An 8,190-nucleotide genomic window follows, 5' to 3' on the forward strand; every position below is an offset into this window, starting at 1 on the left:
CCAGTCTGCACGGCTAGTGGTTGCAAGCTATGTGTCCTTGGGCAACTTTCTTAATCTCTTGTTACCTTAATTTCTTCATTTGTGTACTAGTGATTCTGATAAAACCAAGCTCAGCTGTGAGAGGGATATGGCTGCAACATCTGTTACCTCATCGGTCACCATGGTCCACTGATCTGTCTGGCTAGGCAAGTGTCTCCACTGCTCCATGCGCATCCTGCCTGAATCTGCAGTCAGTGGAAAAGCACAGCCTTCCACGATAGAGGAGGACTGTTCTATGGTCAGGTGTACACCAGTAGCTGCACTCTCTTGCTGGAATCTCCAAACAAGTTCTCTAATAGGACCAACCTCATAGAATTGTTGGGAGCATCAAACGAATATATATGCATAAAGCACATGAAATAATGCTCAACCCAAAAGAAACACTATAAAGTGTTAAAGGGTTAATTATTATCTAACTCCATCAAGACCCAGGTTAAATTAAACCTCCAGTCCAAACTTGTCTCTACACACCACTCACCACCATTCCTGGAACAACTAAAGCACAGCTATTAATTCTTCCCTGGGCTTGTCCTCCCTTTATTATTCTGGATGGTTCAGGCTCTCTGTCTCTCTCTCATACTCCTATTTGCCCCTCCCACCTGGGGATAACACATATCAAATATTTGCTTAACTAAACTCTATTTAAAAAGAATCCTCAGCTTTGAATTATGAATTTTAGGCAAATATAATACTTTCTTTCAGGGTTCTCAGGAGATATGTTTAATATTAAAGGATATGATTAAATCTTTGTAATCCTTTTTTTCCCCAACTTGCAAATTGCTCATCTGCAAATGGAAATTCAACACCTCATCTGGTTATTGAGCTCATTCTGTGCAGAGCTTAAGTGTTCTCTCCTACTTATTAGATAAAGATAGAGTTAATATGCAAGACTAATACTGACAAAGTCTGATATTCCAGCTCATCAGGTTCCTATTATGAATAATTTTTTATGTAAGACTTGCAATTGTCTAAATTAGATGAATAATTGGAATAAAATTCCCAACAATAAAATGCCCAACTAGTTAAAAGGATCAATTACTTGAACATAATCAGTTAAAGGAGAGTATTAACTCTAATATAGTTGCTGAAGATGTGTAAATGTTCATTAAACTCTGTGTGTAATAGTATTCAAATTTCTTTTGTCTCAGAAAATAGTTATTTATGCAAGTGCTTAGGTTCCAAAGCCACTCATTTTTAGAAAGGAGGAAATAAAATGATCAAGAGATATTACAAATTTAAAAATGCAAACTATCCTAACAGAAAGACTTTTTATTGCATGACTAAACTCATTTATGCCTAGGAGTGGTCAACATGTAGATTCTGACCACTCTCTTAGAATATACTGACCGAAAAATTGTGCTCTACACTGGAATTTGACACAACATTGTAAAATGAGTATAAATCAATAAAAAATGTTAAAAAAAAAGAATATACTGTATATTTTGGGTATAGCTTGAAATACAATAAACCATTACCTTCTTCTTTGGATAGCCAAATATTGTGCAGACATTTCATTGTTCAGAAACCCACCAGACATTTATCTCTCACAGATACAGAATTCCAACTCATCTTCACATCTAACTCAAGACCCCGTTGGTTGATTTTTAAAAAATGAATTCTTACAGAAATGGGAATCAATAAGAATCTTGAAAGAGAATAATAGTGGCCAAGAGAAAACTCTCATCTAGTACAGGTTTTCAGTTCTTTAAAAGTGACAATGCCGTTTTCAATTGATTTGAAACAGACTGACAATTCTGACTCTAGTTAACCTAAATTGAAAAGTAGGAATAACACAGGGAAACTAAGACAATGAGCAGCAAGGCTGGACTACAAATCTGTAGCAGGATCCAAAATACAGATTTCAAGGACTTGGCCATTTTCCAGATGGATGCTCACTGCTGCCACCACTGGCACTGAGAACGTCTGAACTTGCCAACATATAGCCAGACACTCACTGCCCTGCCACCACACTTTTCCGCTCTGCCACTGCCATCTCTGACAGGCTCTACTCCAAGTGATCCTCAGTTGAAACTTAATCACCGTAGATTCCTACACTTCAGAGGATGTGTTTTACCTGTTAAAAGTTAAGTACGATCATAACAGACTGAATGAATTACAGATCATTCCTATAGACTACTGTGAATTTTTAAGTAATTATTACAAATACTGTTCAGTGTGTATTTGGGTGTGTGTGTGTGTGTGTTTGCTTTTGTAATTCTAGGATTTTTAAAAAAGATTTTTTTTTGCCAACTGTCATGATCCATAGCTAGCTAGACAACCTAAGGATGATCCAGGAAAAAAAAAAAACAGTATTTAATTAGAGTTTATGTTTCTAGTGAACACAATCAAGATAATTCAGAAAGAAGATAGTCAGTAATCATATAAGTAAAAACTTAGAACTCTTAATAATGACTAATAGAACTGGAGAAGAAATGGCTCTTTAAATATGTGAATCATCTTTATAAATATATAAACCATGTATAAATAACAGTTATATTTTATATATACAAATGCTTAAAAAGAAGCAATGAGTTTAATTTTAAAGCAGTGATTTTGGAGTAATGAGTTATTCATATCAATGAGACATACAACTTGTGTTATTTTTCTAGTAAAGATGAAGAATTTGGATTAATATCTCCTTATATGATCAAGGGGAAACATATCAGCCAATTGCTGTAGCTGAAAGTCATCCCATAACAGCACAGCAGACTGGACCACAGAGGCCTTGCCCTCTGCCTCATGGGGTCTAGGCCTGCTGGACTCACCTGTCATAAGTGCTGTGGTGTGCTACTAAATGTTTAACAATTACCTTTCTGATTGTAGTTCCAACATGAATGTTGGTTGATATTTTTATTTACATTAAGATGGAAGTGAAATAACAAAGATGTATACCGGAATTTCAGGTGTTTGTCAAGGATGTGAATGACTACTTAATTAGGCAGTAGCTTTTGAACTGTGGAAGAACATTTCCCCGGTTTTTTTATTCTGTTCACATTGAACAATTTATAAAAGCCCTGCTTTTTTAGGTTGAGGTTTTATTATTAACATTTTAACCCATTATATATAATTTGAGAATGTATTCAAATTTAATTTCATCAAGATATTTCTAGTGAATATATAGATCTAGTTTACACATGTATTAAGATGGTGATTCAGTATTTAACTTATATTTCACCAAATAAATATAGAGAATATATATAAATATAAATGGTTATAGTGATTTACAGAGATGGTATTTTATATGTTTATATACAAACACAAGATACTTTTCAACAACTTGGTGATTTGAAACTTTGTTAAAATTTATTTTATTAAGTAGTAAGAAAACAATATAAGTCACTAAAGTGTGGTTCTGGATCTCTTTCTGGTCACGGTCTCTTTGAGAATCTAATGAATGTATAACTATACATACAGTATTTTAAATTAAATATCTTAGAGTTTAATAATCCCAGGACTAAAAACTGCACATGAATACATACATGCACTCAGTTTCCATCTGATACAACATTCATTTATTTTGCTGAAAAGCAAAGACATGCCAAGTTCTTTTTCCTTAGCCCAAATAGATTCATACTTCAAATGAATGAAAAGCAAAGCATGAATAACTAATACAATTTAAAACTTCCTATCTTTTTCCAGCAAATTAAGCCAGAGTATCTAACCAGTCCAATGTGTTTAAGTGGAGTAAACCTGATCTAATTATGTGGTTTCTTTCTTTTTAAAGCATAGCTTGGTGGAAGATGTGATTCATTAAATGTTGTGATATACCCTGCCAATAAAATCTAGCAAATTGCATATTAGAACCAGGTAATTAAGTTAATACATAAGACACATAAACTCTCAAGTTCTATTTTAAGCTTCTAATCAATCAGAAACCAAAGGTAGGACAAATATTTGAAGCCAAATGACTTTTCAACATACATACATGCTATTTTTCAAAACGGCAAAATTAATTCATTATTTTAGCACAAGTAATACCATTAAATGCTAGAGGACAGTGGAAATTTTTCTCTTAACCTGTAAAAGAAGGCATTCATACTGAAGCAAAAATCACATTAATAGCATTGTCCAAAAACATAAAATCATGCCTAAAAACCAGGATAGTAGCATATAAGAGTAAAACAAATATGTTTTCCATTTCCTGGGCTACAATCGAAAGTGGTGACGAAAAGGTAGAAAGCTACTGTTATGTATATATGTCTGAATTTTTAACCACCAATATTTTAACATTCTTCCACTTTGGGAGGATCCTCTATCACTGAATGTTCTTAGAAGGCAATGTTCTAAATTCCAAGAGAAAGCCAAGGAGCTGGGTAATGCCTTTCTTTACCCAAATAGAATTGAAGCTATACTCAGTCATGTATAATGTGCGCTCAGATAATTGTTGCTCATAATAGTAGTCTTGGTGGTGAGATGAAGATTTGGATAGTTTAAAAGTCCTTCACAGTAGAGTCCTTTGTGGATCCTCCTGTGTCTGTGCTAGTATCCAGACAAAACTTCTCTTGGGTCATGAATATAGCCATGTCTTCTGCTGGCTACCTTGATTGCTATCTGCCAATATCCTGATTTTTATTGGGCTGGTTCTAAGAGTTACTTCATATCCATCAAAAATTTCATCTGGACTGAATTTAGAAGTGTTTTCTGTTACCTAAAACCAAACATTCTTACTGATACACATTTATAAGATGAGGAGACTAAAAATGTGTAGCCATCATATGAAAGATAATGATAAAAGTGCACTATTTCAAAATAAAGTATAACACATATCAAGAATAGAAGATAAATATCAATAGTGAGGAAAATGAGAGAAATAGCCTTATAAAAGGTTCATGCACATAATAAGCTAAGCAAGATTATTAATTTATTATGACCGATCCTGAAAGACTTTTCAAAATAAGTGAAATTTTGTTAGACACTAGTTACGGAAAGAGAAACGAGAAGGGGTTGGGGCAGAGACAGGGATTTTGGTAGTCGTTAATGGAAACTAATTTCAGGTATGTGGCGTTGCTTTGAGAGGGGAAGAAACTCAAAGATGAGAGTAAAGAAAAAGTGGCACTAGGCTTCTTGAGAATAAGTTCAGAAAATTGTTTAAATTTAAAAATGGAAAGATAAGGAGAAAAATACATGTCTGTTAGTGGGAGGGTTTTGATGTTTAGAATAAGGACCTGGGACTTGATCTATAGTGGAATGGAAAGACAGAGATAAACTTCCAGGGCTCAGAGTAGGTGTGACATGTTCAAAATACCTGTACTAGAACACATTTGAGAGTAGAAACGAGGGTAGCTTGCCAGGGTAGAGGCTCAGTGGGTGAGAAGAAGAGTACTGAAAGAATATCTGCTGAAGTGACAGTTACAGAAGTGGTTCTAGAAGAAATGACGTCTAGGACAGTGCTGAAGTTGACATAGGAAGGGTATCTAGGGAGGACCACATGAAGAAGCAGCAGGGCTATTACAACCAAATGTATACGACAATCAAAAGAGAGATGCGCTGAATCACTTTTCACCTCACCTGAGCTGTCGGCAAAATGACACCTTTTCATCCAGCTAGTTGATGTTATACAAATAGGACAAAGTTAAAATATATATATATATATATATATATATATATATTTTTAATGGAATCTATCTTCATTATGTGTAGCTGAAGTTGACAACAGGTCACACAATCAAATTTGAAATATAAACAGATGCTATAGAAATCTAGACACAAAAACATGGGTGTGAGGTGCACAGAGTGGCTTCAGCATATACCCGTCCTCTGGCTGCTACATTGAACATAGTCTGTCTTCTCACATAGAAGTAAGGGAGAAAACAGTGATCACAAAGTTGAAATCAGAAGAGTAAGACTCATTAGGTTGACCATTGGAAGGACAAAGACATTGTTTTTGGTTTTTTTTTACTAAAACCTTTTCGTTCAACTTGAAAGCTGAAGTAAGAATTTACTTCCTTTTCTTTTCAGTGATATAACTGTTAAGTCCCAAAATTTTGTTTTTAGGCATTGAACTTAATATATAAAATCTTTGACAAAAGTTCACTGTCTCCTGATTATTTTATTTCTGTATTTTGAACACAAAAGCAGCCTTGGATAATACTCCCAGAAGCATCTACTGTTCTCAGTGGTCAAAATTTTAGTAAAGTTTTAACAAAATAGGGGAAGAAAATTACACTCTGTTATACTAGGAAACCTTCAATTTTAGATAATAAGGTGTGGGCACCATCTTCAAAAATTAATATGAATATTTAGAAGAAAATATGCAGCTTTTCATCTACACTTTTGTGTGTAAATTGAATGGGAAAATCCACATTTGGGAGGATATAGACCAAAATATTTAGGAAAATGTTAAGGTAGTGTGAAAGGACCTAAAAGAGAGAGAGTTTGTATTGGTGTGTCAGGCAGGTTCTCTTCCAAAATATTGCAATAATCTGTGACCTGAAGAGTGATTATGATCTGGCTGAGTAAATAGTGGCCAAAAGAACATGTGTAAAAACCTCCCCCCTCTGAAAAACATAGCTGGGGAGGCCAGCTGAAAATTTAGAGGGGGCTAGAATATAACAAGTGAAAAGGAAAAAGTGGCTTGAGGTAAATATTTATGGGTAAGGCCTTATAGACCATGTTAAGGATTTCAATCATATGCTAACGGTAATAAATAAGAGGTTATTTAAAAAATATAAAGTATTGGTTTTACATGAAAAATGTTGGAGGGTGAAAATGAGAGCAGGGACACCAGGAAGTATACTGCTATTGTCCAAGAGAGATAATGAAAGCTTAAACTGGGTAATAGAAGCGAAGTAAAAGAAGTGGATAAATTGAAGTATAAGGATTTAATGGGGGATTTCAAGTCAGGAGAAGGACAAAATAGTGGAGGACAATACCAACATTTCTGGACTGAGCAACTAAGTGGGCAGGAGTGGTGGTCGTAAATGGATATCAGAAATTCAGTATTGAATATGGAAAGAATTTGAGATGTTTACAACACATTTGAGTGATAATGTAAGTAAGCTGCTGGATATATGGGACTGAAAATGAAAATAAATCTGTACCAGAGAAGTAAATTTGGGAGCCGGCATATGATAGGCTTTGGAAGCTTATCGTAATGGATGAAGGTGAGAAGTAAAAGCAAAACTAAGGATGCCTAAGATTGAGCCCCAGTGTCATAGGAGAGTAATTAAGAAAGGTCAGACTGGAAACGTAGCAGGAAAACCAGGAGAATGTGCTATTAAACCTCTTTTCGTAAACAAATAGAATGTCTCTAGAATAGATTCCTAGGCCACGAGGAAAATCTCAATAAATAATAAAATTTAGATCATGTTTTTAGTAAACGAATTTAAAAATATAAATAACAGAACTCAAAAACATGATCCATAAAAGAAAAAAAATTGGTAAGTTGGATTTTTATTTAAATTAAAAACTATAAAAAAAAATAAAGCTATTAAGAGGAGAAAAAAAAAAAGAAAAAACACAGATTGAGGGTAAATGTTTTCCAAACACCAATGCATGTGTTAGGATGCAAAGCAGCAGAAACTCTCATTCATTGCTGGTGGAAATGCAAAATGGTATAGCCACTTATAGAGACAGTTTAGCAGTTTCTTACAAAACTAGGCATGATCATATCATACTATCCAGTAATTGTGCTCCTAAGTATTTAACAAACTGATTTTAAAATTTTTGTCCACACAGAAATCTCCACAATAATGTTTATAGCACCTTCGTTCATAATTGTCAAAAACAAGCAATGGAGATGTCCTTCAGTAGGTGAGTGAAGAAATAAATTGTAGTATATGCATACAATGGAATGTTAATCAGTGATAAAGATAAATGAGCTATCAAATCAGAGAAATATATGAATGAACCTCAAATGAATACTGCTGAATGAAAGAAGCCAAGGCTAGCTTGCTACCAAGTGTATGATGTTCTGGAAACACAAAACCATGGAGACAACAGAGATCAGTAGTTTCAGAAAATCAGATGGCAAGGGAAGAGAAGTGAATAGATGAAACACAGGAGATTTTTTAGGGCAGTGAAACTATTCTGCATGGTGCTTTAATAGTGGACACATGATATTATCTATTTTTCAAAATCCAAAAAACTATAGTGCAGAGTGAATTTTTATGCAAATTAAAAAAAATAATTTAGGAGGTTGGGATATCAATC

At 34.2% G+C, this 8,190-nt stretch overlaps 1 long non-coding RNA gene across 1 annotated transcript in view; it reads left to right on the plus strand.

The window, feature by feature from the left end:
* The window catches only part of LOC141577650 (uncharacterized), a 140,481-nt gene extending 132,690 nt beyond the window's left edge, over window positions 1–7,791 (plus strand). Inside the window, exon 3 of the long non-coding RNA XR_012506885.1 lies at window positions 7,717–7,791. This is a non-coding gene — a long non-coding RNA (uncharacterized LOC141577650). The remainder of the gene's footprint in view (window positions 1–7,716) is intronic.
* The last annotated feature ends 399 nt before the right edge of the window (window positions 7,792–8,190 follow it).

Source organism: Camelus bactrianus, chromosome 5 (assembly GCF_048773025.1).
Source record: "Camelus bactrianus isolate YW-2024 breed Bactrian camel chromosome 5, ASM4877302v1, whole genome shotgun sequence".
NCBI classification, from domain to species: Eukaryota; Metazoa; Chordata; class Mammalia; order Artiodactyla; family Camelidae; genus Camelus; species Camelus bactrianus.